General features: G+C 50.3%; 1 long non-coding RNA gene across 1 annotated transcript; it reads left to right on the forward strand.

Annotated features, from left to right (window-relative positions):
• The first annotated feature begins 293 nt into the window (after positions 1-293).
• Positions 294-7,839, forward strand: LOC116668872. The gene is made up of 4 exons (XR_004326095.1): positions 294-907; positions 4,772-5,847; positions 7,051-7,252; positions 7,563-7,839. It is a non-coding gene; the product is annotated as an uncharacterized LOC116668872 (long non-coding RNA).
• Positions 7,840-8,310: the final 471 nt, after the last annotated feature.

Consider the following 8,310-nt stretch of genomic DNA (forward strand, 5'->3'; position numbering starts at 1 on the left):
ACCTGTCCGCGGCCACCCTGGCTCTGGAGAAGGAGACCTAGTTATGACATTTGACACTCCTTTGGTCCAGGTTTCTCAAGCAGATAAAATCTAATTCAAGTTCCTGACAATGATCTCCCGGAGCCGCCTCACTAACCACGAGGAAGGTGGAGCTCAGCACTAACCAGTCAGAGGACCTGGGCAGTGCTGGGGGTAACTGCTCTCCAGTGAACCACACCGCCAGTGCCCACGCCCTCCCGCAGCCCCTCCCGCTTGGAACAATGACTGGCCTGGAGTAGCCAATAAAATGGGACAGGAGCATTGCTGTGTGACTTCTGAGGCTGGGGTGCAAGTTTCTGCCTTTGTCCCTCGAAAGGCTAGTTCTGGGGAAAGCCAGGCCCTGGGCAAGACGTCTGAACATTCTGGGACGGCCCTGCTGGGAGGAAGCCCATGCCAGCATGTAGAGAAGCCACAGGGAAAGATCCAGGCAGGTGTTCCAGCCATCCATCCAAGCTGGGCCCCGGACAAGAGTGGAAAAGCCACATGGGACTCCATGCCAGTCAAGCTTTCAGATGAATTCCAGCTCCAGTCACCATCTGGCAGCACAGGAGAGACCCTGAGGGAACTGCCCAGCTGGACTCAGCCAAGCCACAGAGCTGTGTGTCACAACAACATGGCATTGCCTTAAACCACTAAGTTCCCAGCAAGAGAGAGAAGGACCTGTGCTCCGCTCATATTTCAGATCCAAGGTTTGAAACATTACCTTGGATTCCAAAGAATGTCCATCAGAATGAAGGAGGGGGCAGAGGCGGGAGGTGGTGTCATGTCATGAAGGAAGGCGGGTGCAGGGGACAAGTGCCACGTGGACCACCACCGCTACCCGAGCGACCAGACAACTCACCTGTGGCCACAGCTCTCCTGGACTCTCGTAAGTGGCACAAGTTTTCCCGTTTGCCCAGAATGCTTTCCTTTAAACATCTGCCTGAAAAAGCCTTACTCATAATTTAAACACTCATGCCCCCTCCTGCAAGAAGCCTTCCTGGCTATTTCGGATGGCCTTTCCTCGAATCTCTCTCTGTCTTTCCACTGCGCTTCATTAGAGCACCTGTCACCATCTTGTGGTGCCTTTTGCATCTTTATTTCTCTTCCAGTGGGACCCTGGAGGGCAGGGCCGGTCTCTGCATTCATTTAGTAGAGCTGCTATAACAGAGCGTCATGGGCTGGAGGCAAAACAACAGAACTGTACTGTCTCTCAGTTAGGGAGGCTGGAAGTCCAAGATCACGCTGTTGGCAGAAGCGGTTCCCTCTGGGGACTGCGGGGAAGGCTCTGCTGTCCCGGCCTCTCTCCTGGCCTTGTGGATGGCCTTCTTCTCCCTGAGTCTTCACGGGGTCCTCTTCCCTCCAGGTGAGTCTCCTCTTATAAGGACACGATTCAGACAGAATCAAGGTCACCCCAGTGACCTAACTTGATTACCTCACTAAAGACCCTCTCTCCTAGATGGTCACACCTGGAGGTACTGGGGTTTAGGGCTTCAACACATGGGTTGGGGGACACGATTCTATCCCTAACAGCATCTCATCCTTCTTGGGGTTTCCAGCTGTCACCTGGTAGGTCCTCCAGGAAGGCCAGAGAGGGAGAGAGAAGAGAGGGAGAAAGGGGGAAGAAAAGGACGAATCAGTGTTTAGAGAGAGAGAAGAAGGAAGTTTAACAGGAAAGGTGTGGGGATAACTCTGGTTAAAGAGTGGGAAACCACCCGGGCAGAGCCTCCCACTGCTCTGGAAAGGTGACCCCTGTGAGTCCCATCCTCTGGAGGAAGAGGAAAGAAATAAGACGGTAAACTATAGAGAAGACCAATGGACATGATGGGGGAGAAAAGATGTCGGCAGGACATGAAAAGAGGTTTAAAGGCTGGAGTGCAAGGAGAAGGAAAGAGAGGGGGCAGAGGAGAGATGCTGGAAATGTGACTGAGAGGTGGAGGTTCCAGTCACACATACTACGAGTCTCATTTGAGATGCTGGCAGAGAAATACAGGGACGCTAATCCTACCACTTTAATTACCAGACTAGACAGCAGTTAGAAGAAGAAACAGACAACAGGAAATAGAGAGGAACTGAGTAGACAGACGAGCACCTAATTCAAAAGAACAGAATTCTCTCTGAGCACAAAATGGGAACGTATCTGCACAAACAGGAGTAATTATAGGCACATGGACATATGTAATCGTAGCACAAATGTCTTGGGATATAGGCTTGCTGCATTTAATTGAAAATAACATCAAGAAATAGTCTTAAATCACTTTGCCTAAGACGTTATGAAGAATTCAACTATTTTAAAATGTGATGAACGAGACGGCAAAACCCAGCTTCACCTCTGATTTTAATTCTATCAGAGAAAAAAAAAATCATTTCTCATCTAACAATTGCTACATAAATAGAAAGATATTTTATAAACACAGCACCAAATAAACATCTTGATGTCTAAATTTTCTTTCTAGAAATACTTAGGTTGTGAAGAAATGGTGACAAAAATACCCCTGCACAAAGACACAACTAGCTTGCCGCCTCGTACAGGGCGTCAGGGCACCACAGATGCCTCACAGCACGAACGCAGCTGTTTCTAAGTCCGTCTGGAACATGTGTCATGGCTTCTTTGTAAACAACATATTTTTTAATGCAGCCCCACAGTCCACTAGAGCTGACAATTCTATACCCAGCAGTAGCATATGTAGGGAGCGTTCAAAAGTTTTTAACACCAAAGTGAGAATTGATTCCTCCCGTTATCCCAGTGCTGGTATCAGTCACGTGAGAGGAGGCAGCGTGTGTACAGAATATTCTTCCAGCTAAACATGGGCCAGAAGTCAAGGGAGGTGGGGCAGGGGAGAAGGCAGGCGATGTGCTTAGAGATTCTGGCTTCTCATTATTAAAGTGCTGTCTGTTCACCTGCTGCGCCAACACCAAAGCGTAGGGCTCGGCCATTGCTCCCGTGAACCGGGACCGTCTGAGCATCTTCTCTTGTCGGGGATGAATCCATCATCCCGAAAGATGTCAGCATCTGCCCAAACCATTTCGTATTAGAATAAGTGGCAGATGGTGGTGTTTTTATATTTAATCAGTTCCACCAAATGCAGTTTCATCTCTTCTAAAACGAAACCATCTGCAGCGTGTAGGTGTACAGCTCTCGCTGAATGCCCGCTGCTGAAACTCTCCTCGAGAGGTAAAGCCTCTCGGCAAAGCTGACGCTGGTTGGCATGAAGCACAGTCAGCCTGGAACTCCTTTAAAATAAGCCCCGTGTTTTTAATAAATACTAGCATTTAGTGACGCTAAATATTTACGGTTGACGTGCCCTTCATCTGAGGTTTGCAAGGAAGGTTCATGTTTCCTGCCCAGTGTAGCTTTCCACCCCGTCTGGAAGCCTCTGGTTCTAAACTGAAAAGACTCTCACGATGAAACTGGTCCTTTGCCTGTGAATTGGCTTCACAGCATTTCATCAAAATAATTTGACGTGAGTTCTTCTGGGAGAGGTCAGCCCTGGCTGCCGAAGTGGCCAACTTGCTACACACATCCACACACAAAAACCCAGACACATACACACACACACACACACACACGTGCCCACGACACCAGTATGAAACATCCTTGACACATTTGTGTATCCCCACCTGTGTGGGGTCTGACCAGATGTGAAAAATGGAACGCTTATTTTGAAATGCTGGCAGGTGGAACCCCCACCCTTTGGCCACAGAAAGCATGGAGCAATCTTACCACCAACGGTAGCTTTTACTTTTATTCCTTCTAGAATTGGAAGTTTAATAAGGGTCCAGAGAGCAAGCTCTGTTCCCAGGGTGGGGGAGTGAGGGCTGGGGCACCATGTCCCCAGGATGGAGGAGTCTGCATGTGATTCTGGAGCCTTCAGTCCCACCAGAACACAGGAGGAGAACAGTGAATTTCTCCCCAGACACAGAGTTACTGTGGCATCAGCAGATAAGACATCGTCCAACCTGATGGTGTCATCGGTCCATTATCTTAAACTTTGACCAGCTTCAGCCTCTCGAAGTCCAAGTCCCTTAGCCCGGCACCCACTGTTCTTGCAGCCTGGCCCTAGCTGCTCCCCTGTCCCCCCTGCTTCCTGGATTTCCATTCTTCCAAGGGCACCTCAGAGACACTTCCACTGTCCAGCTTTCCCAGCATCTCCTGGAAGGACCCCTTTGTGGGTTCCAGTTGCCCTTTATGTCTGTTTGCAACAGAAGGTCCCGATTACGTGTTGACCCGTCTGTCTCCTCACAGCACTCTGCATTCTGCTTTATTCCCCTCCGTATTTATCCCTTTCAACTTCCTACACTAGCCTCACGCAGAGCCAGGAGGTCAGTCAAGGGCTGTGGAATGAATGTGTTGCAGGTTTTTGCTATACTGAAATACCGTATCTGAGGAGAACAGGACAGGGTTTATTATTTTTCCTCCAAATCAAGAGAAAAGAAACAAAGTAGATAAAGAAAGGTGGAGGAGGCATGAGGTGGCGTGTGAAACAGCATTCCATTCCATTGATGAAAAGTCAAAATAAAATTAAGACCCCTGTGAAAGGAGCAGACTACATCGTATTCCAAGATCTTGGAAAAAATACGCTTGTAATTAAGCAGCTTCTTATTAGTTATAACTGAGCTGGAAATTGAGTAGATATCTCAAACGTAATGTGGTCCAGAAAAATCTATTAGGTAGTAGCCGACCTGCCCGCCCCCTTCCCTGCACAGAGCCCATCACCCAATCCAGCTCCTCCTCTTGCTTTTTCTCGCTCAGGAAACGGCCCCACTGCCAACCAGCTGTTCAGGCAGAAACTTAGGAGCAGTGGGTCCTGGGAGTGGGAGCCCCAGCCCCGCTCGGCCATCCAGCCTCTGCGCACCCCGCCGACTGCACCAGCCCGCGGTCGGCACTCAGTAAGCACCACCAGCTGACCGGTGGATCCTTCCAGCACAGCGGCATTTCGGCTCTCTCTAGAAGAGTGACTTAAATAGGAATGTATTGAGACTTTTGGAATGTCCCTCCCTCTGATTCCCTTGGCAGAGACCTTTGACCCATCTCGCCCCACACATGTTGACAACAGTATCCAGTTCAAGATCGTATGGCAGGAGGCTCACCTGAAATTTACCTGAGTAGATGGGATCTCTTTTTCTATTTTCTAAAGACCCTGAGCCTTTAGCCCTGTCCATTCAGCAGACAGACACCTGCTGAGTTGCTGCACTTTGTCCACGATCCCACGCGAGGTGTGCGCGGACAGCAGGGCTCGCGGACAGCTGAGTGGTGAGGAGACAGGCATGGGGACAGAGCAGCCTCCAGCCTGCGGACAGCTCAGAAACGCTCCCGGAAGTGGCACTCAAGTACCAAGGGCACCCGGGCATCTCGGGAAGGAGGCTCGCGCATGGACCACGCGGGAGACGTGAAACCGCTCAGGCCGTATGTCCACGGGCCTGGAAACTGGCCATCACGCACGCGGGGAACCGTAGCCTGGGTTCTAAGGCAGGTGCCCCGCAAACCTCCACCACGTGAGCTCTGCGTCTGAGCCCAGGTGGGCCGGCCTGAAGCCCTCAGTGTCCTGACCGTGTTTCCTGTCGATAGGAGTGGCTTGAATCCGTCGCATGCACTGTTTCTGCAGTTGAGGAAACAGGCCTTGGTGGCTTTCACAGACATTTAAGCAGAAATTCAGACGTGAAATGGCTTTGCGACTACAGGGCTGGAAAAGAGGGGGAATGACGTGTGTCTCCAGGGGGAGCGCTTCCTTGACCCCGCCAGACTGGGGTGTTCTGCAAGGTCACAGAATGTCTCTCTCTTTGTCCCGGATGCCGAGAACTTGGGATGGATGTGATGTGGAAGCGCAGGTCCTCTGTCACCTTTATGTTCAATGTGTCACCCACCTGCTCTCTTCTCTGTCCCCGTGGAAGTCTGTTTCTACCTGAACCTTGTTAAACTGACTGAGTCACTCCTCTTGTTTGGTTGTTGGCTGGGTGGTGACTTGCCACTTGTGTGTATGTGTGTGTGTGAGTGTGTTGTGTGTATGTTGTATGTGTGTTGTGCGTGAGTGTTGTGTGTGTCTGTTGTGTGTATGTGTGTTGTGTATGTGTGTGTTGTGTGTATGTGTGTGTGTTGTGTGTGTGAGTGTGTTGTGTGTATGTTGTATGTGTGTTGTGCGTGAGTGTTGTGTGTGTCTGTTGTGTGTATGTGTGCATTGTGTGTATGTGTGTATGAGTGTGTGTTGTGTGTGTTGTGTATGAGTGTGTTTTGTGTGTGTTGTGTATGTGTGTGTTGTGTGTGTTGTGTATGTGTGTGTTGTGTGTGAGTGTTGTGTGTGTCTGTTGTGTGTATGTGTGTGTGTATGTGTGTTGTGTGTATGTGTGTGTGTTGTGTGAGTGTGTTGTGTGTGTGTGTGTGTGTGAGTGTGTTGTGTGTGTGAGTGTGTTGTGTGTGTGAGTGTGTTGTGTGTCTGTGTGTGTGTGAGTGTGTTGTGTGTCTGTGTGTGTGTGAGTGTGTTGTGTGTCTGTGTGTGTCTGAGTGTGTTGTGTGTATGTGTGTCTGAGTGTGTTGTGTGTATGTGTGTGTGTGAGTGTGGTGTGTGTGTGTGTGTGAGTGAGTGTTTGGGGGTAGGTCACCTCAGACGCTTTTGCAGAGGGAGTGATGTAATAAAGCGTAAATGGTTTAAAGCTGATCTCCTTTCACCGGGATATGTTTAACAAGGCAGAGGGAGGAATAAATCCACTGTCCTGATGGTGGCAGTGACTGGGGCTCCTTCGCGCACTGGGAGTCCGTCTTTCCTGACTCCAGATGCCCGTGACTTCCGGGGGGAGGCGGGGGTCTTCTGCACCCACTGAAGGGAAGAGAAGCCAGTCAGTGAGCAAACAAATTCTTTGCTGAAGAAATCCTGAACAGGGGGCTAGAGCTCCCACCTACTCTGAAAACAATTTTGGTCACCCTAAAGAGGGAACAAAATAGGACAGGAGAAATTAGTAAATGCTTAACTGGTAAAATGGGCAAACACGTCTGGGCATAGTTGGAAATTCACAAGGATTATTCTTTCTCTTTGGCAGATGCCAGTCAGTGCTGTCTGCCCAGCATCCCTGCTCCCTGCCTCCTCTGGTAGAAATGAGTTGTACAGTTCCATCCTCTTGGCCACAGGCATGGGAGTGAGGTTGAGAGCCTGCACAGACCGTCCAGATCCTTCCTTGGCATCTGCGACCTGGACACTTGGAGAGAGCAGCTGTGTCATCTCTAAGGCCCCGCTCTGGGACGGTAAGCCCACAGCTGCTGACTAGGGCGTTTCTCACTGCTGAAAGGGAGCTCGTCCGCAGGCCAAGAAAAAGAGAGAAGCTTAGCAATTATTTCCTGAGTTTCTGTCGCCTGCAGCTGAAAGAACCCTGACTAGCATGGTCTGATTTTACAAGGTGGGGCGAGAAGCCCTGACAGGCAAAGTAACTTCCCACAGTCACAGAGAGGAGACCCCGGGCCCCCCTAGAGCTGACCCCAGGGAAATGAGTGACCGAAACGTCTCATGCGTCCCCTCCCAGCCCTCCATCTCTTCTCCTGCCCACTCTTCCTCCAGAGTCGCAGTGACAGAAAAGACTACATCGCTCCTGGAAACCTCCTAGAAATTCCCCAAACTGAGAAGCCAGCATCCTCGGAGCCCTGCTTCTGGTTGTACATATTAACACACTTCTCGTCCTTTAATAAAGGACTTCAGTGGTGAGATCCTGCATTTATTCAAACAGTGCTTTGTACTTGCCTGGGCCCCTCTCTTGCTGAAACCTCCCCGATGGCTTTGCAAAAATCGCAGCCGACTCCAGTCAGTCCCCTCACGAGGAAGGTGACAATGGGATGACCTTTCCCCAGGTCCTCTTAGCTGGACGGAGACGTGGCGTCTTGGTTCACACCGCTCTGGGGGAGCCTCGGGCTCAACCCCTGGATTACGCATCAGTTAACCCCTGTGACGTGGAGTCGGTCACTCCCTGCCCCAAACCTCTGTTTTCTTCTCTCTTAAAATGGAGAGGACAGTTGTGGGTGTTTCAGGACACAACTGTGAGGAGTCTGTGAAATCGCGTATTCTCAGCACCTCACACAGGTCTCGGTGCATCGCGGGTCCTCGTTGATGTTAATTGCCTCCTCCTTCCGGTCCCGGCTGACTAGGAAAAGACTGTTTCGCACGATGCAGGATCCTACCTGCTTCCCGAGTAAGCTACACAGGATGATCATGCCCTCGCATACATAAATATACATGAGACTGAGGGTGCGGCATCATTAGCATAATGAATATTCTAATTATGGCGCAAACATTAAAGCTGGCACCAAACATT

This window comes from Camelus ferus, chromosome 15 (assembly GCF_009834535.1).
Source record: "Camelus ferus isolate YT-003-E chromosome 15, BCGSAC_Cfer_1.0, whole genome shotgun sequence".
Lineage (NCBI taxonomy): Eukaryota > Metazoa > Chordata > Mammalia > Artiodactyla > Camelidae > Camelus > Camelus ferus.